This window comes from Cetorhinus maximus, chromosome 15 (genome assembly GCF_964194155.1).
Source record: "Cetorhinus maximus chromosome 15, sCetMax3.hap1.1, whole genome shotgun sequence".
Lineage (NCBI taxonomy): Eukaryota > Metazoa > Chordata > Chondrichthyes > Lamniformes > Cetorhinidae > Cetorhinus > Cetorhinus maximus.
Window position 1 is genome coordinate 67724781 of NC_135893.1, and position 21604 is coordinate 67746384.

The 21604-nt window shown below is 41.8% G+C and overlaps 2 protein-coding genes across 2 annotated transcripts in view; one reads left to right on the plus strand and one right to left on the minus strand.

Moving 5' to 3' along the window:
* The window catches only part of chlsn (cholesin), a 352627-nt gene that overhangs the window by 202881 nt on the left and 128142 nt on the right, over nt 1–21604 (minus strand). The window lies entirely within an intron of this gene.
* LOC144690772 (uncharacterized) overlaps nt 1–21604 on the plus strand; it is a 30583-nt gene that overhangs the window by 1371 nt on the left and 7608 nt on the right. The window lies entirely within an intron of this gene.

Below are 21604 nucleotides of genomic sequence, written 5' to 3' on the forward strand. Positions count from 1 at the left end.
ATGATTTATAAAGACTTAGCATAACTTCCGTACTTTTGTACTCTACAGGTAGGATTTTCCAGCACTGACACCAACAGGCATCATCGCAGGCAGGATGGGAAAATTTGGAGGGCCTTTAAAAGTCAACGGCGCTCCAAATTTTCCAATCCCGCCCACGACAATGCCTGCCAGCGTCAGGGCCGGAAAATCCCACCCTCAGTCTCTATTTACATTGTATTGATGAATTTGTACTATAAACTGAATTGTATTTATGGATTAAAAAAAAACATATTGGGTTACTTGAGTCATTTAAGCTATTTGAATCAATATAGTCTTAATGGTTAAGGTATCAAGTCGCCAAGGATTCCATCTGCTATTTTAGCGTAGAATTAATTTTATTCCAATTTTAAAATCAATCTTTTGAGTTCGATTGATAGTGTGTAGCCCACACAGCATAGACTTTAGGAATATTGATCTGAGGTAACGCACACACTTGTTGAGTCGTTTTTATAGTTAATGGCCCCCTGTTCAAGTTTCTAGCTCCTGACATTTAATTTATCTTGGAGCACAACCAAACCATTTTACTGCTTTGAAGGTTGATGGAATCATCAGGAGGACAACTTTCCTGCGTCAGACCGCGAGGTGTTCTGAACACAAGCAAGTCCCACTTCATAATGTGGGTACATAATCTTAAAATAAGAGCTTGGCCATTGGCAAATAAAATTAGCAAGCATGTTTTCACACAAAAGTGTAGTGGAAACATGGAAGTCTCTCTTCCAAGAGGTTGTAGATACTGAGGAAGTTAATTGAAACTTTCATGACTAAGATAAATTTTGTATTAGGTACCGGGTATCGAGTCCTCCTTCCAAAAATAGACAGAAACCAAATATCCAGAGCAAATGTTTTGTTGGGAAAATCCACACATCAAAGCCAATTGGTAAACCTGAACCTCAAATTAAAATCTGTTAATATTATGAAATAGTAAATTATCATATTACATCCAAAAGAAATAGAGCACTATTTTGTCACAAAACATTTGGTATTCAAGCTAAACAGGCACAAAAGAAACAAGCACTTTTATTTCAAATTACGACTGGAAATTATTCATATGCATTGTGGAATACTTACAGGGCCTTCTTCAAAGAATATAGATATAAATATCACCTGTACATACCTGTAACAAAACAGAGAAATAATTAATGGACCCCAGCAGCTTACTGTTATAATCATGCCTGTAATGTTGGTAATTCTCAAGTCCCAAAACTTAGGAAGTTAAGTGTAATTGGAAAGACAATCAAAATACTTCAACACTTAAGCAACAATTTTAGAAAATGTGTTATTTGTCTTCTTGTGTCTTTTTCATCTCCTTTCACCCCCTGTGACACAGGTGATTCAGTCAGAAGGGGCATTAGATCCTTTCCACTCTGGGGAGCAGGGGTTGTAGGTAGGCTGAGAAATTGCAGCCACTTTTCAATCCATTCATCTTAAACAGGTTACTCCTTAGCTGCCTCTTGCTCCGTTTCCACAATTCTTTAATAGATTGCTAATCTTTATGGTTTGTTTTGGTGTCATTTTTTGAAACCCTTAAAGAAAAAGTTTTGCTAAACTTCTGGAATCCCCTCCTTAAACTCCTCGCCTCTCTATTTCTTGTAATATAAACAATTTATTGAAGAAACATGCAGAGGCACCACTAGACAATTAATCAATTAAGCCTTTTCATTGTTTATGAACTCAATCAACAACCTTCTTGTAATGGCTCAGTGGATAGCGCCCTTGCCTTTCAGTCAGAGGTTGTAGGTTCAAGTGCTGCCTTAGAAATTTGCACAAAATCCAGGTGACACTCCAGGACAGTATTGAGGGAGAACTGCACTGTCGAAGGTGCTGCCTTTCAAATGAGGCAGTAAACCAAGATCCAGTATGCTGTTTCAGGTGGATGCAAAAGATTTTATGGTACCATTTAGAAGAATAGCAGGGGACTTTTCTCCAGCATCCTGATCAACCTGATAACCAATGTCACTAAAGCAGATTATTTTGTCATTACCCCATTGCTGCTTTTGGGAGCTTGCTGCGCACAACAAATTAGCTGTTGTGCTTCCTATATTACAACAGTGGCTACAATTAAAATGTATTTCAATGGCTGTAAAGAACTTTGGGACATCCTGAGGTTGTGAAAGGCACTATATAAATGTACATCTAACTTCCCTGTCTCAGCTCATCTGCTGTTGTAACCCTCATCCATGCCTTTGTTACCTCTAGACTTGACTATTCCAACACACTCCTGGCTGGACTCCCACATTCTACCCTCCATAAACTTGACGGCAACCAAAACTCTACTGCCCATTGTTATGATCCTTGGTGAGACCTCGGGATGTGAGGGGAGATTTGGTTAGGGACCAATATTGTTTGTTTAAAGTCAGAACAAAGCCACAACATTCCACGGGTTTTGAACAAACAAAAGCAAAATTTACTGCACAAATTCAGAAAGATAAAACGATTTACAATATGCATCTTATACGCTAACATTCAGGGTAAGTATGAGGTACGTATTAATTAACAGATGAACTGTGGTCAAACATACCATGCTACAGAGGAAATAACAGGTGCAACCAAGACAGAGTCCATGGATTTCTCAAGAACCCATCCAGATGTCAGTAAACACCAAGGCCAGAATTTTACGGCCACATCGCGGCAGGGACAAGGCCGTATAATGTGGCAACCCATTCCAAGCTCCACTGACTTCGGTGGGAACATAAAATCCCGCTATCATAAAATTCCACCCTAAGTCAAACAATCTCATTGAAACTCGGCCTCATGAGGGATTCCCAGCTTCACCTTCAAAGATCTCTCCTTTGAATTCTCTTCAAAAGTCTCTCCCATGCGGACAGCTTTAATAATGGCCCACTACACAGGGTTTCAATCTCACCTTCCAAGATTCCTCCTCCCAGGAATCCTGAATCTGCACTTCAGCCTCTACCTACTGGCATAATTTCAGCTTTTTGCTAGACACTGCCCTCAAGGTTCTCTGAATTCAAGTCTCCTGGCTCTATCCAGCTATATATGACTCCCAAGGCTTCCTCTGAGCCCTCTTCAATTACCAGGGCTTCCCCTGAGCCCTCTTCAATTACCAGGGCTTCCCCTGAGCCCTCTTCAATTACCAGGGCTTTTGCTTAGCCTTCTTCAATTACCAGGGCTTCCTCGAAGCTCTCTTCTCAGGTCCTCAGGGCTAACAGCATGCACTTTAGCTGCATGGAGCTTCTTCCCCCTGCTCCTGACTCTCCCGAAACTGGCCGCCTCAAGGAGAGTTGTTCAATGACCCTTGAACTGTTCTGGTTGCATATCAAAACACTCCCAGAGGATCCCACCCTGTTACTATGCAGAAACCAATGTAACAAGCATTGGAACATCCTGTACCTTAAATGTTACAATCTCCACAAACTGCTAATTTAGCACCCAGGGAGAGAACTAATTGAATTCATATCACTTAACTCGCAGCAAGTCCCATTCACTATCACTCCTATGCTTGCTGACCAAGATTAGCTCCTGATCAAACATTTGACCTTAAAATTCTCATCCATCCGTGGCTTTGCCCCTCCCTATCTCTGTAATCTCCCCGCACTGTACAACCCTACAAAATACCTGTGCTCCTCTAACTTGGGTCTCTTTTGCATTCCCAATTATAATCACACCACCATTCGTGGTCGTGCCTTCAAATGACTTGGCTCCAAGCTCTGGCATTCCCTCCCGACGCTTCTCTGCCCCTCTACCCTGTTTTCCTCTTTTAAGATGCTCCTTAAAACCTATGTCTTTGACCAGGCTTTTGATCATCTGACCTTATGTGGCTTGGTGTTATTCTTTGTTTCATAATGCTCCTGGGAAGTGCCTTAGGATGTTTCATTACATTAGAGGTGCTATATAAACATAAGCTATTGTTGTTTCTTGCCTGGAGGGTGTCAGTTATGAATGTACCACCTACACCGACAGCTCAGACATGCGAGACAAAAAGCATGTTCATTGCACTGTGACATGTGCAATTCATTGTTGGCCATGCGTGCCACATAAAATTTCTCTGTTTCCTCCTTTTAACCACATGCTTGTTTATCCTGCAGTCTAGGGCTGCCAACCCTCTAGGATTGTCCTGCAGTCTTCAGGAATAGTATATTAACCTTCTGGACACTGCTGAGAGCAGCCCTGGGGGGAAAAAAATCATTGAAATCATTGGGGTGTATAAAATAAAACTTTTCTTATCATTTCCTTTGAACACTTCCATTCCTTAGTTGTAAAAGTACTGGAGATTGGGAATAAAGGCGTGGAGATTGGGAATAAAGGCTGTTTAACTGGGCGGGCAACTGGAGGATGGAAATCACGTGATGAGACCTCCAGGGATACATCCAATCAGGGCTGGCAACCCCAACTGCAGGTGTCAGGAATCTGAAATAAAAACCAACTATGCTGAAAATTACTCGGCAGGTCAGGCAGCATTTGTGGAGAGAGAAACAGAGTTAACGTTTCAGGTCAATAACCACTGGTCAAAACATTTCAAGGACAAAATTCCACCTGTTAACACTGCTTCTCCCTGCACAGATGCTGCCTGATCTGCTTAACATTCCAGCATTTTCTATTTTTATGTTAGTGAAGGTTCTGACCTGGTGAAACAGGGGTGCGCCAAATCTTGCAGCATGTGGGGAAAGCAATTAAAAATATCTAGAGTGAATAGGAAAAACAGTAAGAATAAATTGCAAGGGGTATTGAAAAACTGACTTACAGCAGATAGGAGAGAGTATAAAGTGGAGGGGGTGGGGGGGAAGGATAATGAAGGAAAGAATAAGATCAAATAGAAGAGAAAAAGGTTTTGAGCAGCTTGGGCAAGTCAGGTTTGCAATGCTCATACAAAAATATGCAAAACATTATAAATAATGTTTGGAAATGAGAGGCTCTAATTAAATTGGAAATACATGTCATAGTCCAGAGAAGAACTTGGCTTCAGCCAGGGGAATGCTGAGAATTAAAAATTCATGGGTTTAACATTTTCAGGGCAGATTGTGACAGATAAAAAGAAAAAAGAAATACTTAAGGGCAAAGTTCCAGTAATTGAAAAGGCCAATTTTTCTTCTTCTTGGTGGCAATTATAGTCCATTTGGTTTAAGTTGCGACATAATAGGGGGCTTGTTACCATAATGAAGGTACATTACGAGACATTGAATAGTGAGAAATAGAGGTTTGCAGTTGTAACAGAATTCTAATGATGAGGTTTCTAAATGTCATGAAGTAGACTGACATATGACAAAGGTCAGTGCTAAGAGTGAGAGGGATTTTAAAATGAATCTAGGATGTTCAATATGTTATCAGAAAAGCAGTAAAATTCCAACTTGGCCATTTTGCAAATGAGTGAGTGAACGTACTTCCCTCCATATCTAGAAACGAGTGGAATTTCAACATGCTAAACTTTAGTTTGCTCCACACAGATTTTGAAACGCTAAGTTGAGGTTTGTTTTTGAAATACAGTCATTTTCTTAAAAATATCTGGGTGCAACCATTGTTGAGGCTTTGGGATTAGGCAACGCATCCTGGAAATGGGTGGGGGGGAGCAAGTGAGGAGAGGCTGACTATAAACTTCAAGCTGAGGCAAAAATTCCATTTCCATTTCAGAGGAAATTCTCCCAAACAGGATGACTCAGTTCAGAATGAGATCCATCTGCATTGCGTTTTATAAAGTAATTATAAAGCATATAGTTTACATTAAGCTGCAGAGTTCATAGTTCATAACCATTCTCTGACATAAACTCAAAGGCCACACCAACCAAAACCTGGAACACAAAGTAAAAAGATATTTGGGTGGGTAGCTCAAAGGGCACACTGCTAGAGAGAGAGGTTAGGAATTGTTAAAGCTTAGGCCTTCCAAATATTGGTTCTGTCAACTCCTCATTCTCGCCACATCCTGTGACAGATGGTGCTCCTCTATTTTTAAATTTAGAAAATCTCAAATTACAAGTTGGGTCTAGCAACTTTTGGTTATCTCCCAGAAACCCAATTATTTGTTTGTTTTTTTCTTGCTGTGTGTTACTGGAGCTGGAGAGCGAAGAGGCAAATATATTAGACTGAGCTTTCAAACTCAAATTTACAAGGAAAAAAAGACAAGGACTAGGCGAGCATTACTTTCCCTCTCTCCCTTAATGAACAAACAGAAAAGAAACAAGTGACAATTAGCCAAAAACAAAAAGCTAAAAGCTACTGCGGATGCTGGAAATCCAAAACAAAAACAGAATTACCTGGAAAAACTCAGCAGGTCTGGCAGCATCGGCGGAGAAGAAATCAGTTAACGTTTCGAGCCTTCATGGCCCTTCGGCAGAACTGAAGCATAGTTAGAAGAAGGGAGAAATATAAATTGGTTTAAGGTGGGTGGGGGGGGGCGGGGGGGGAGAGAGAGAGAGAGAGAGAGACATTGAGGGTGTGGTGATTGTGGAGATGAGCAGATAATCAAAAGATGTCACAGACAAAAGGGTCAAAGAGGTGTTGAAGGTGGTGATATTTGTCTGAGAAAAGTGCTAATTAAGAATGGAAGACAGGATATTCAAAGTACAGCTCTAGTGGGGGTGGGGTGGAAAGACTAACAAGGTTTTAGTTTAGATTTAAAAATAATGGAAATAGGTGGGGAAAGAAGAATCTATATAAATTATTGGAAAAAAAAAAGCGGGGGGGGGAGGGGGAAGAAACGGGGAGGGGATGGGATGGACCCTTTTGTCTGTGACATCTTTTGATTATCTGCTCATCTCCACAATCACCACACTCTCAATGTGTCTCTCTCTCCACCCCCCCCCCCCACCCACCTTAAACCAATTTATATTTCTCCCTTCTTCTAACTATGCTTCAGTTCTGCCGAAGGGCCATGAAGGCTCGAAACGTTAACTGATTTCTTCTCCGCCGATGCTGCCAGACCTGCTGAGTTTTTCCAGGTAATTCTGTTTTTGACAATTAGCCAAGTTGATCCCCAGTTTCCTCCCTCCAATAAAAGTCCCAGACAGAAAGACCAGCTTTCCCCAAATACTTTACTTGTGAAACCACGAGTATATAACAAAAAGGTGCATTTGTGGATTTATTTTTAATTGGAATATCATTCCAGTCTCTGACTATCCTTATTGCAAGTGGTCAGGCATAACAAAGGGTCATTCATAACAGCGTGAAGCCACACATACCTGCCATGGTTTCTACAACGGTTTGTGACCAGAGCCTTGCTTTATGCTTATTTGTGTTTGAATGAACCTTTGTCCCAAATTACTTTTGTAATATCCGTTTGGCTCTCAGCTGAGTTGGAAGGTGTGTGATCAATCCTCATTCCAGGATTTGAGCATGGGCTGACACTCTAAAGCAGTGCTAGGGATGGAGTGTTAGCTGGTGGGCAGGGGAAAGTGTGCTGCATTATCAGAGGGGCTGTATTTTAGGTGAGATGTGAAACGAGGGCCTAGTTGTTGTGGTGATGCCTATGGATCCCATAGCCAAGTTCGAAGAAACTTTACATAGAATATATAGCACAGAAACAGGCCATTCAGTCCAACTGAGCCATGCCAATGTTTATGTTCCACATGAACCTCCTCTCACCCCTCTGCCCCAACCCTATCAACGTAATCTTCTATTGCTTTCTCCCTCATGTGTTTAGCTTTCTGGAAGCATTCCAGTGTCCCGTTCTTCTCGACAAACATTACCACAAACAGCCCAAGCAACCAAATCATCTCATTGCCCTGTACAAATCTTCTTGTAGTCAAAATGATTGCTGCATTGCCTGCACAACTGAAACCGAGTATCTCAAAGTAATGTATAGAATGTAAAGCACTCAGGCTGAGAGACACAACAAATCCAAATTTCTTCACTCTTATTTTATCCAAACACCATTTGAGACATACTGAATTTTTTTAGGCACCATAGCAGGGAAATTATAGACATACTTCAACGTTATAAATAAGAACTTACATTTTTATAACACCTTTAAAGTAGCAAAATGCCCCAAGGTGCTTCACAAGAGTGTTACCAAACAAATGTTTGACAAAGCCAGTGGTATCAGTTAAACAGTGCACACAACTTCTTTTGATCAGTGTAGATTGATGTTTAATCTCGCCATTTATCACAACAATTGTGTTCTCTGAACAAACTACAACTTACAGGAGAACTTACAGAACTTTCAGTTCTGCTGAAGGGTCATGAGGAATCGAAACGTCAACTCTTTTCTTCTCCGCCGATGCTGCCAGACCTGCTGAGTTTTTCCAGGTAATTCTGTTTTTGTTTTGGATTTCCAGCATCCGCAGTAGTTTTTTGTTTTTACAACTTACAGGTATTTGACTAACATTACAGAGTACAACATTATTCAGCATCAAGGTTACAACTATCAACAAGATAGGCGGAGGGGGAGGATGTGGTCAGTGCTGGCTGTCACTATCTGGTGAAAGGACATTAACTCAATGTATTCAATATCCAAAGGAAATAAATGTTCCATCACCTCAATCACTCTTTAATGCACCTCACACACTGCCTCCTCACACACTGCCATATCACTGTAACTCCTTACAGGTCTCATTAGAGTTCACAGGGTGAGATGATAGGGGTAGGAGGAGGCTCATGTTGAGCATAAATGCCAGGATGGACCTGTTATGTCAAATGGCCTGTTTCTGTGCCATATACTGTATGCAATTCCCTCTATGATAATACTTGCATTACAATTCATCATCTTGTTAAATGTGTAGGTTTTGCTGATATTTGGTTATGTTCCTTCCACTAATGCTGCATATTTCTCAACGTCTTTCGCAAGAACTCTATTTTTTAAACAGTTTAACTTCCTGCCCTTAGGTTCTTGGAACCCTTAAAACCCCTCCCAAAACACGTTATTCCCTGCTGCAAATTACAGCAGGTTACCTGCTTCTAGCTCAAGCTACCTTTGACATGGTCAAAGGAGGGGTTAACAAAAAGCAATGTCTTTCTAGTTTGCACCCACTCAACACCCTCTTTTACAGCTACATTGAGATGGAACTGTCTTCCTGTGATTAAAAAAGCAGCAGAAATTTCATCTTGGCTATTATTTCTTCAGAATGGCAAAGGGTGGAGAGAACACAACAAACATTTATTAAACAAAGCATCGTAATAAAAACCTCCTCATTATTTCCATTGCTAGGTTGTGAAATAGATGATTATTTATAGACAGGAGTGTTTCATTTAGGAAGCTCCACAGACTTCCAGTAACTGAACAGTTAATGCAGTTAGGATGATGACCAGGATTTTACAGCCCCACTGCGGCGTGTCTCCCCCCGGCAGATGCAGCAAGCCATTTAAATCTCCATTCAGGTCGGCGGGACCGAAATATCCCACTGAACAGGAGGGGCCGTAAAACCCTGACCCATAACTTGTAGGGCTCAGTTGAGGTGTGCTCAGGCCACAGCTCGGACTGGATTTTACAGTGCATTGCTAAAAAGCCAGGGAGAGCACACCCATGATCCAGATGGCAGCCCTACAGCAATTTAATGCCGGGTGTAGCTTTAATTGCTTTAAAATGGGACTTCCGCCCCTTTCTTGTGAGGAAGGCCCATCTTAGAGAGCTGCTGCAACTCGGAGGCAGGGGCCACTGCTGGAGCTACAGGCATTCCCACCACAGCAAGGAACTCTACCAAGTCCAGATCAGAGGTCTTAACAAGGGGGCGGGGAAAGGTTAAAGTGAGGGGGAGGGATGACCTTGGGGAGGGGGGGCGGAGAGAGAGAGAAAGAGAGAAGAGGTGGTGCCTCCGCTAGGTCCGTGAGGGCTGCAAAGAAGGGCCCCACCTCTTGTCCAACACCAGGCCAGGCAGCTAAAGCTGCCGGGCTTCCCGCATGGCGTGGGCTTCTCCCCGTCATGGGTAAAATACTGGAGGAGGCAGGATGAGGATTTTGTGGATGGTTAGGGTCTCAGTAGGCCGCCAATGCCTCCCCCAACCCTTGTAAAACTTCAGGCAGGTTGGGCAGGCAGGGATGCAGCAGGAAACTCACCCACTGGATTTTATGTGCTCCCGCCTTGAAACCTGTTGGCGAGGGAGCATAAAATCCATCCCCTAGTGTCTAGTTCTGGTCACTGAAAAACAAGGAGGCATTCAAGTGCTGGACCCAGAGACAAGATAACCCAATAGACTGATCCTGCAATGCCGAGGTAGGAGTTATGAGGAAATGCTAGAGAGATCTGGGCTTTTCATCCTGGAATGGAGGATACTGAGCTCCTGATCTTATAGAGGTAGGTACAGCAGGTAATGGCGTGGAAAAGACCAATCCAGGATAGAAACAATGGTTGAAGGACAAGGATACACAGCTGGAAGCTATTAAAAAGTAATTTTACATGTGATATTAGGCAGGTTTTTCTTCATGCAGAGTGCAATTAGCACTTTGAATAGACTTCCAGGTACAGTAATGGAGTTGAAAACTCAATCATTTAAGAAACAATAGGATGCAGCAAAAATGAGAATGTAAAATTTTCTATCTGAAGATGGGCCAAATAGCTGCCTTCTTTGTTGAATACATTGTGATCACTGCACTGCATTTTAACAGGGTGTGTGCTGAAACACTACATGTTAGTGATAATGCAAAGACATTTTTGACCCAACAAAACACTGAACACTGCCACTAAACCTAGTGGTTAGGTTAAAGAGTCCAAATAAATTACTAAATTTTTTTTAATCTATTTCCCTAGCAAATATTTCTAAATATGTCAGCACTGCATCTAATTGTGAAGCCAATATCTGCTGGCTCACTCTCACTTCCTGCCTCTGCTTCCCCCGTCTCCCACACTGTCCTCAAATGTAATTCTCTACAATTAGCACGTCCATGCCTTCAGTGAAGCCCCTTCCTGCTGCCCTCCTAAATGCCAAAAGAGTAAGGGGAGGGGTGGGATTTGCTTGCATAGCCTCAGGTGCCATGAAGACTTGCATTGTTTCCCCACAGGCAGGCAGCATCAGTGATAAGTCATTGGTATTATTGAAGAATGCGACATAGACCACACAGGTAGTGGCTTGCAATGCTGCCTGCCCCAGGGAATTGACATAGTATGCTTCCTCTTGGAAGCACCCAAATGTTTGCCTTGTCTATAGTTAGACCAATGTGTAAATTTGGGCAATGATCCAACTGCCATGGTGAATCTTGGAATCCCACGGGTGGAAAAAAAATCCACTCTTTTCCCTCTTCTCCCCTTGACAATTATATTCATTATGTTATAAAAACAAAAAACTACTGCGGATGCTGGAAATCCAAAACAAAAGCAGAATTACCTGGAAAAACACAGCAGGTCTGGCAGCATCGGCGGAGAAGAAAAGAGTTGACGTTTCGAGTCCTCATGACCCTTCAGCAGAACTGAGTAAAGTTAGGAGAGGGGTGAAAGTTGTGGGGGGGGTGGTTGTAGGGACAAGCAAGCAGTGATAGGAGCAGATAATCAAAAGATGTCACAGAACAAGGCAGAAGAGAGATACGAAAAGCCTGTCGGAGAGCAGAGCAGTACTTCTTCAAGGTAGGCATTTCTTGAAGAGGAGTGGCAGTCAATTAAACACGGAGATAAAAACAAAAAACTACTGCGGATGCTGGAAATCCAAAACAAAAACAGAATTACCTGGAAAAACTCAGCAGGTCTGGCAGCATTATGTTCTTTGGTTATTGACCCTCCTGCTAGTGACACTTTCTCCTTACTTACTCTTCATTTAATCCTTCATAGTTTTGAACACTGTAGCCTGTCATTATTCAGCCCCTCAGTTTGCTGAAACAGCGTTGGTGATCCAGAAAGGCTGGACCCATCATTTTGATACAGGGCAATTTCTGCAATGCAAAAATTATAAAACCCGGTCTCTCTATAAACATTCCAAAAAAAAAAAGGATGCATTCCTGACCCAATTAGGAATAACAAGGAGTTATGGCCCTATGTTCAAGGAGAACGGAACTGGATACTTAACATGAAACAAAAACAAAAATAGCTGGAAAAACTCAGCAGGTCTGACAGCATCTGCGGAGAGGAAGACAGTTACCGTTTTGTTAACTTAATATGAACCTGAATATGGATTGGGCTGAAGAAGGCTGGCAGACCATTTACCAAACCCATGAGAGAACAGACAGCTGTTCACTTAAGAGAAATGCCTTTGCTTTTCTGATTAATGTAGAGTATCAGAATGTGCGAGTGGCTTGTAGAAGCGGATGAGTTTAGATCTGGCCAAGTTAAAACACAAAGTGGCTGCCAGCAGAGCTGAACTTGTGGTTTCCATTGCACATTTCTGTTCTTCTTGTAATACTGTGCATAAGTGGCTTAAGCCTTGGAGATCATTTGTACTACAATGGTCCTCGAATGAAATTTAACTAATTGAGGTCCAAGAGAATGAAATTAGGTGACAAGATAAGAGGATTCTTGAAATCCTTTCTTATTGTCCCATAATCCCCCCAATGCTACTTAAGTTTTCTTCTTCCTCACTCTCTTACACACAAGTAACTACCTTTTTTTCTAAAGACAATGTTGTCTTGTCTGATATTGTTCTTTTAGCAGCCTGGGCTGATGTTATCCCATTCTGCTGACATTGCTGTTCAGGTTTTGGGAACTAATAAGTTCAAGCCAGTAAATCAAGCATATTCCACCCTTGGATAGACAACTGAACTTCTCTGAAAAGAATATTCATACTCCTTCAATGGCTATATTAGTACTGGTCACTGTACCAACCTTAAAAAAAGTCCTAATTACAGAATTTGGAAAAATATACTTATGAGCCATTGTGTTTTTACTTGACCAGATCCAATTCCATCCACGCCCACAAGCAACTCTAACGTTCTGATACTTTACATTCATTGGAATGGCAAAGATACAATTCGTAATTTTTAAAATCTCACTAAAAGGTACCCAGTTCCTTCCAAATCTGGGCCAGCCTCTGTATTCCCATGGTATTCTATCACTAAACCTTGACCCCACACCCCCCAACATTTCCCTGTTGGACGTTAAGATGGCTGGAACCCAAGGCTAAGCTTAAATGAAAACAGAAAATGCTGGAATTACTCAGCAGATGAGGCAACATCTGTGGAGAAAGAAACAGAGTTAATGCTTAATGATCCTTCAACAGAACTGGAAAAAAATTAGAAATCTAACAGGTTTTAAGCAGGAACAGAAGCGAGGATAGAGGGAATGGGAGGGGAATGTCTGTGATTAAGTGGAAGGCAGGAATAATTGTGACAAAAAGAGTTGATGGTGAAAGGCAAAAGGAGATGGTAATGAGACAAGTAAAGAAACAAAAGGATGGATCTAAAGCAGGTGTAAATGGCAAAAGCAGAATCATTACCAACAGCTGCTCTCTGGAAAAAATGGGGGCAGAAGTTATGATCTGAAATTGTTGAACACAATGTTGAGTCCAGAAGGCTCTAAAGTGACTAATCGAAAGATTAGATGCTGTTCTTTAACCTTATGTTGAACTTCACTGAGACACTGCAATAGGTCAAGGACAGAGGGGTCAGCATGAGGGCAAGGTGGAGAATTAAAACATCAGGCAACCAGAAGCTCAAGGTAATGCTTGCAGACTGAACGGAGATGTTCTGCAAAGCAATCACCCAATGTGCATTTGTTCTCCCCAATGTAGAGCAGACCGCATTGCGAGCAGCAAATGCACTATACTAAATTGACAGAAGTACAAGCAATCTTCTGATTAGGCACTTTACAGCCCTCCAGTCTCATCAAGTTCAGCGATATCAGGTCATAGATCATAACAACTATTCCCATTTTTATCAGAGAGCAACTGTTGGTGATGATTCTGCTTTCCCGTTTACACCTCCTCTAGAATCATATTTTCTTTGCTTGTTCCATTACCATCTCCTTTTACCTTGCGCCATAATTCCTTTTATCATTTAACCTCTCCTGCTTTCCACCCCATCACAGACCTTCCCTTTTATTCTTCCTTCATTTTCCCACTTTTACGAGCAGTATACTTGCCTAAAACAGTTACATCAATAACGCTTTCCAGTTCTGATGAAAGGTCATGGAATTGAAACGTTAACTGTGTTTCTCTCTCCACTGATGCTGCCAGACCTGCTGGGTATTTACAGCATTTTCGAGTTTTTTTTTCAGATGTCCAGCATCTGCAGTATTTTGCTTTTGTGAGTAAAGGCGCTTGTTGTTTCCACGTTGCAGCCTTTGAAAATACTGAAAAGATGAACCTGATCAAAAGACCAGTTAACTCATGCTGGGCTTAATTTCACTTCAAACATTATTTTTTTCTAATTTAACCTGCAATGTGAAAACTAGTTTCTTGCCAAAATGTCCAATTACAGTAATGCAATTTCTGGCAATATATCACCGTATACCAAAAATGTCAGTGTGTAAGTTCAGCGCAACAACCTGATGTACCTAGGCACTTCTGCTAAATACAGTGGTGCATTTTTCAGTTAAGTACTCTAGGGTGATGCCCTTACCGTGATTTTTATACAGCATCAAATATCCTGATAGTGAAAGTTGGCATCAGCCAAGATTGAACAAAATTACCATTTGACTTGATTCAATGGCCAGGATTTTCCAGCTATGGCAGGACCTGTCGTGGGAGATGCGATGGGCCAGCCAAAAGTCCACTGACTTCAGCGGGACCGGAGATCCCAGCAGCAAGCGGGGCCAGAAAATCCTAGCCAATGTAAGCACTAAAACAGTCTCATCATCACTGCTTAAGTGCTACTTTCACCAGATTAGGTCTCAGATGGAGTTGCATGCACAATTCTGGGTGCCACACTTCAGGAAGCCCTTCAAGGCCTTGGAGGGGGCGCAGCGCAGATTTACCAAAATGGTCTTGGGGCTGAGGACCTAGGTTGAGAGTCTACAGAAGCTGGAATCATTTGCCTTAGAGCAGAGAAGGCTAAAAGACGTATTCAAAATGATGAGGGGTTTTGACAGAGTAGATAGAGAGAAACTGTTTTCCCTGGCATTAGAGTTGGCCAGGGAGGACATTGTTTAAGGTAATTGCCAAAAGAATCAGAGAGCAGATGAGACTTTTTTGTTCTGATTTGGAACGCACTGCCTGAAAGGGGGGGTGGAAGCAGATAGCAGATTCAATGATAACTGTCAAAAGGGAATGAGATATATAATTGAAAAGGAAACATTCACAGGGCTATGGGGAAAAAGCAGGGGATTGGGAATAATTGGATACTTCTTTCAAAGAGCCGGCACAGGCACGATGCACCGAATGGTTTTCTTTGCTCTGTGACTTTATGATATAGCCCCTCTCCTGTCCCATTTCGCAAATAAGACCAGTTTCCTACTCCAAAGTATGGAAACACACTCACAGGGCAACCCCAACTAAATAGATTCAAACACTGGTGTTAATTCACAAAAAGGACTATGTACTTTCAATTCCTGAAGTGGAAAGTCATTGAAGAGGGTCATTTATTTACCATTAATTAGTCTTCCTACTTTACAAGGGTTATTACACTTCAATAAGTACATCATTGGCTGTAAAGCACTTTGAGATGTCCTGAGATCATGAAAGGTGCTATATAAATGCAAGTAAATCACACTCACTCTCAACATCAAGTAATCACAGGGTCTCAAAGAAAAAGGGGGTTTCAGATTCAGATGAGAAACATCAAATAGTTAAAGGCATTAAGTTAAAGTTTTATTGCAGAGTTCTTAGTATTTCCAGCGTTTCCCAGTACATAAAACTGCTCAATATTTCAGAACAGGCCAAGGTGACTGAAATGAGGACGTGAGCATTTTAATAAGAAAGTAAAGTTTGAGGTGTACGGTGAGCATAGCTCTGTAGGAAAAACTACATTATGTTCAACCGTAAGATTTGTTTAATAAGGGATCTTTCTAAATGATCCAATTTAGTGAACAAAGATGAAAAGAAAATGTCCACTTGAAAAATGACAAAATCCAATTTAAACAAAAACTGAAGATATATTCCCTTGCTATGTTAAATAATTGCTAATTCTATCCGCAATTTAACTCAACAGGGAAAAAGTGAAAAAACATAAGCTGAACTCAATGGGCCGAATTTTGCTGCAATTTCAGTTTGAAGTTTGCCTTTGAGTTGAAAGTGCAAGCTGATAAACAGACAGCAATGCAACAGTTTATATCCTTAACCCATCAGATGTAAGGATAAACAAAGAAACAGATCAACAGAGAAGGAAATAGAGTGAATTACAAACAGGTATAGAAAGAGAGGGAACAAAAGATAGATTGAAAGAGAAAAAAAATTGAAAAAAGTAATTAAAAAGTTAAATATTAAAATTTTAAAAACCTACAAGAACAATGCATTATCTGCAGGAATTAAACTCTCCACTTTTAATTGGTCCCTTTCAGGGCTGGGGTGATTGAGCATTTCAGGAATATAAAACTCCTCATTGAAAAGATAGTTAAGTTCCAGCCCTAACTTTCTGCGCTAAGTTTAATTAGTAATTAATCTACAAATGCAACAGCTCCATGAAATGTATTGGTTGGGGGGGTGGGGGTAGGTTGGTTGAGGACAAGCTGCTGTTTTTGTGAAACTATCCATGGAGTGGTGCAGAAACATGTGGTGATTCACAAATGATGGGGAACCTCTTTCTGGTGACAAGTTACTAATGTGTGAATCATCTAGCAAAGCTGAGTGCCATAGAACTCACTGTTATTTTGCCTGCAAAATCTGGGCCATTGTGTTTCAGGTTTACTGGTCAGAATACCTGGCTGTACTGTATTATATGTATGTTTAGCAAAGAAAACACATTGCTGACACCTTGTGGATGAACCATTCAAGTACATTCATCGTGACACAGTGAGGTCCATTCAGTACTTACTCAACCAGCAATAGTTTCTCTGCACCACAGCATCCATTTGTTTTTGAGGAGGGGTTTTGAAAGAAAGTGAGACTGAATCATTTACAGTGTCAGCTAGCGCAGGGGGTCAGAAACGGAAGCTGGGTGGTCGGCAGAGGATGGAGTCAGTGAAGCAGAGGCTGGGTCTAATGGACAAGATAGCATTGGAGAGGGCATGAGGGGATATGGGAGGGAAACAGAGAGAACATGAGCTCAGGGATAGGCTGGTCGGGATGGTGGGCAGGGGCAGGGCGGAGCAGCCAAGGCAGCTAACCACATGGATTCAGTTTGAAGCCCATGACTTCCTCACATTTGTTGTTGGAAGTGATGGTGGGGTAGGCACAAGTGTTGAGTTTAAAGAGACCTTGATATTGGATGACAGGGTTATGTAGAACCTGGAAGCAAAAGTCTAGTTTTAGCTGAGAAGAATGAGGGCCAACAGCACTTGGTGTGGTGGGGCTAGATCTGGGAATAGACAGCTAAATGTGTTGTGCAGCAGATATATTCAAATCTGTGCACTTTGCTTTTCAGGGAGATAGAGCTCATGGATTGAGCTGGTTGGCGGGGGGAGGAGGAAACCAGATTGGCAAAGAGTAAAGGTTTGGCTGCAGATGAAGACATCAAAGGAGTAAGGGGTCAAGTAAGTCAACTGTCTTTCTATATACAACGTTGCATCTGCAACTAAGTCTGAGCATTTGGGAATTTGAAAGTTCACTTGGAGCTGATTGAGGGAGATTTTTCTTTCCCAGGATAGATGCAGAAAGAAGTGAGGTGCAAGTGGGAGCTGGATGTGGGTGGTGAGGGATACACGAAAGTGGTCAAATATGGTCTGGTCCAAGGTGAGGGCCATGAGGGAAGAAGTGGCAAGGTTGAGGCAGTGGTCCCGAATATATGTTTTAAAGAACTTACATTAGAACATAAGAACTAGGAGCAGGAGTAGGCAATTCAGCCCCTCGAGCCTGCCCTGCCATTCAATACGATCATGGCTGATCTCATTTCGGCCTCAACTCCAATTTCCCACCTTCTCCCCATAGCCTTTCAACCTGTTACTAATTAAAAATCTGTCTATCGCCTCCTTAAATTTATTCAGCGTCCCAGCATCTACTGCACTCTGAGGTAGTGAATTCCACAGATTCACGACCCTTTGAGAAAATTCCTCCTCATCTTTGATTTAAATCTACCACCCCTTAGCCTAAAACTATGGCCTCTCGTTCTAGAATGCCCCACAAGGGGAAACGTCCGCTCCACGTCTACTTTGTCTATGCCCTTTAGCATCTTATATACCTCAATTAGATGTCCTCTCATCCTTCTAAACTCTAGCGAGTATAGGCCTAAACTGCTCAATCTCACCTGATAAGACAAGCCCTGCATCTCTGGAATCAATCTAATGAACCTCCTCTGAACCGCCTCCAATGCAACTACATCCTTCCTCAAGTAAGGGGACCAAAACTGTACACAGTACACAAGGTCCAGTCTCACCAATGCCTTGTACACTTGCAACACTTCCCTATTTTTATACTCCATCCCTTTAGCAATAAATGCCAAAATTCCATTTGCCTTCCTTATTACCTGCTGTCCCTGCATACCAGCCTTCAGCGATTCATGCACGAGGACACCCAGATCCCTCTGCACTGAAGCATAATGAAGTTTCTCTCCATTTAAATAATAAGTTGCCTTTTTATTCTCCCGACCAAAATGGATAACCTCACACTTATCCATGTTTAATTCCATCTGCCAAATTTTGGCCCATTCACCTAACCTGTCCATATCCATTTGTAAATTTCTTATTTCTTCATTGCAACTTACTTTCCCACCTATTTTGGTGTCATCTGCAAATTTAGCTATAGTACCTTCTATCCCTGAATCCAAGTCATTAATATAGATTGTAAATAGTTGGGGCCCAAGGACTGAACCCTGTGGCACCCCACTAGTTACAGCTTGCCATCCAGAAAAAGACCCATTTATTCCGACTCTGCTTTCTGTTGGTTAGCCAATCCTCTATCCAAGCTAATATATTACCCCAAACTCCGTGTGATCTTATCTTGTGTATTAATCTTTTGTGCAGCATCTTATCAAAGGCCTTCTGGAAGTCCAAATATACTACAATCTACAGGATTCCCAAATATCCATTTTGCTTGTCACATCTTCAAAGAACTCCAGCAAATTAGTCAAATACGATTTACTCTTCATAAAACCGTGCTAACTCTGATGGACTGCATTTTGACTTTCCAAATGCCCCATTACTACTTCCTTAATAATGGATTCCAACAATTTCCCAATGACAGGTGTTAAACTAACTGGTCTATAGTTTCCTACTTTCTGCCTCCCCCCACTTATTGAATAAGGGCGTTATATTAGCATTGTTCCAATCCACTGGAACCTTTCCAGAATCCAGGGAATTTTGGAATATTATAGCCAATGCATCCATTATCTCCACTGCCACTTCCTTTAGCCACTTCATTTAAGACCCTGGGATGTAGGCCATCAGGCCCTGGGGGCTTGTCATCCTTTAATCCCAACAGCTTGCTCAGTACTTTTTCTCTAATTATGGTGATTGTTCTAAGTTCCTCCTTCTCTATACCCTCTGCACTACCTGTTACTACTGGGGTGGTACTAGTGTCCTCCACCATGAAAACTGAGGCAAAATATTGATTAAGCATCTCTGCCATTTCTGCGTTCCCCATCAAGGGAACACTTTAGGGAGGGCAGGGAATTTAGAGAAGGGGCTAAGGGAGTTGAGATGAAGATTGAAATCCCTAAAGATGAGGAGTCACAGAGAAAATATATATTAGGCAGAAATTGAGGATGGGGCTTGGGGAGGAGCAGACAATAAGGACTTTAAAGGAGATGAGAGGGGTGGAACAAGGTGAAGTACACAAAGAAAGAAAAGGAGGCAGAGGAATGGTGGTAGAGATAGAAGTGTGATTTGGTGACAGCCACACCAGCGCTCCAGTTGTTTGAGCAGAACAGATGGTGAAAGTATCGCCAGGAGGCGAGGCTTCAGTCAGGGACAAGGTGTCCTAAAGTTTGGCATTACTAGTTTGCTGTAAAATACCTTGCCACGTACAAACTCAGTGGAACTGTCTGCAATATTCTGCAAAACTTCGGTTTGGTTCTGGGACACTGAAACATTTCCAATCACCAACTCTGCAACTGCCCTTCAGTAGTTTGCATCAGCACTTTCTTGACTGCTTATTGGTGGTAGCAAACCTGTGCAGTCTTATGTTCAACTTCACACTTTGACTTGCTACATCATGTCGTCACACAATTGTGAGGTTCCAGAGAACATCCTGTATTGTACATTTCACTTCAGTCTATAGCTCATTCAATGTTCTCTGGAGATGAATATACACACATGGAAATGAGTTATTTAAGAGTCTCTGCAGCTGCTCCCCCGCCCTGGGCCTGTTAACAATGGCATTAAATGTGTGCAGCATGTACAATAAATGCTTACAACAACATATCACCTTTACAAAGTGCTGGTGACAAAGTAAAATGTCCCAGGACGCTTCACAAAGCATTACCAAAGACAATTTGATGTCAATCCATGTCAAGAGACATTAGGACAGGTGACCAACAATTTGACCAGAGAGATGAGTTTTAAGGACAGCAGGAGACAAGGAGAGATTTAGGGAGGGAATTCCAGAGCGTAGGCTCATGCTACTGAAGGCACGGCCACTAATAGTCCAGTGAAGGAAAATTGGAAGGCCAGGATTGGAGGACTGCAGGGATTTCAGGGTTGTCAGGCTGGAGGAGGGTACAGAAATAGGGAGGGGCAAGGCCATGGAGGAATTTGAAAATGAGCATCAGTATTTTAAAAATGACGCATTGCAGATCAATGTACACAAAATACTGGGTCAAAACTCAGAAACACTAGGAAGGTCCTAGGAGCTGGACGGAGGAAGCTCATCTCAGCCAGGCCTTCAGCGGAGATATAATTGGTCTCTTCAGCCTCAAGTTAAGAGGGGGAAAGTCAGCCAGGGTTGCTCCTGATTATTATAAAGCTAGTAGAATCTGTGAAGAAGGAACCTAGCCTCAGCTCTTAATGTTTACCACAAACAAATAGCTTACCTAAACTTGCTACCACAGGGAGTAGTTGAAGCTAATGGTATACATGCATTTATGGGAAAGCTGGATATGCATATGAGGGAGAAGGAAATAGGGGGTTTGCTGAGAGAGTTAGATGAGGAAGGATGGGGGGGGGGGATATTCCAGTAGAGAACAGTTGGGCTGAATGGCCTGTTTCTGTGCTGCACATTCTATACAATAATTATCATGGGGCAAATGGCACCCTTGGACTAATTCTGATAACAATCAATGTCTTCAGGAGAGTAGGGAAGGGAGAAAAATAAATGAGAAAGGGAAAATCTCTGGCTTCCAACATTGCATCAATGGAACATTCAGGAGGATTTAAGACTCAGAAATACTCCAACTCAAATTGTATGGAACCAAGTGCCTCCCTTCTCCTAGATGATACCTGTACCCAGTAATATCCTAATTTATGAGCAATATGTGAAAAATCAGGCAGGCTATGGTGCAAATTACATAGATATTAAACTCTAAAGCACTCAGACCATCAGAACTAAAATTCCAACTGTCCAAATTGATGCTAAATCTTAATGTAGGAATACACATTGTCAAAAAAATATAGAAAACCACACTGAAAAATTAATATAGGAATCCACATTGCTAAATTAATATAGGAATCCACACACCAAATTAATATAGGAATCTACGTTGCCAAATTAATATAGGAATCCACATTGCTAAATTAACATAGGAATCCACACGCCAAATTAATATGCCGCAGGGCGCAAAATCTTCAGGAGCCTATTGT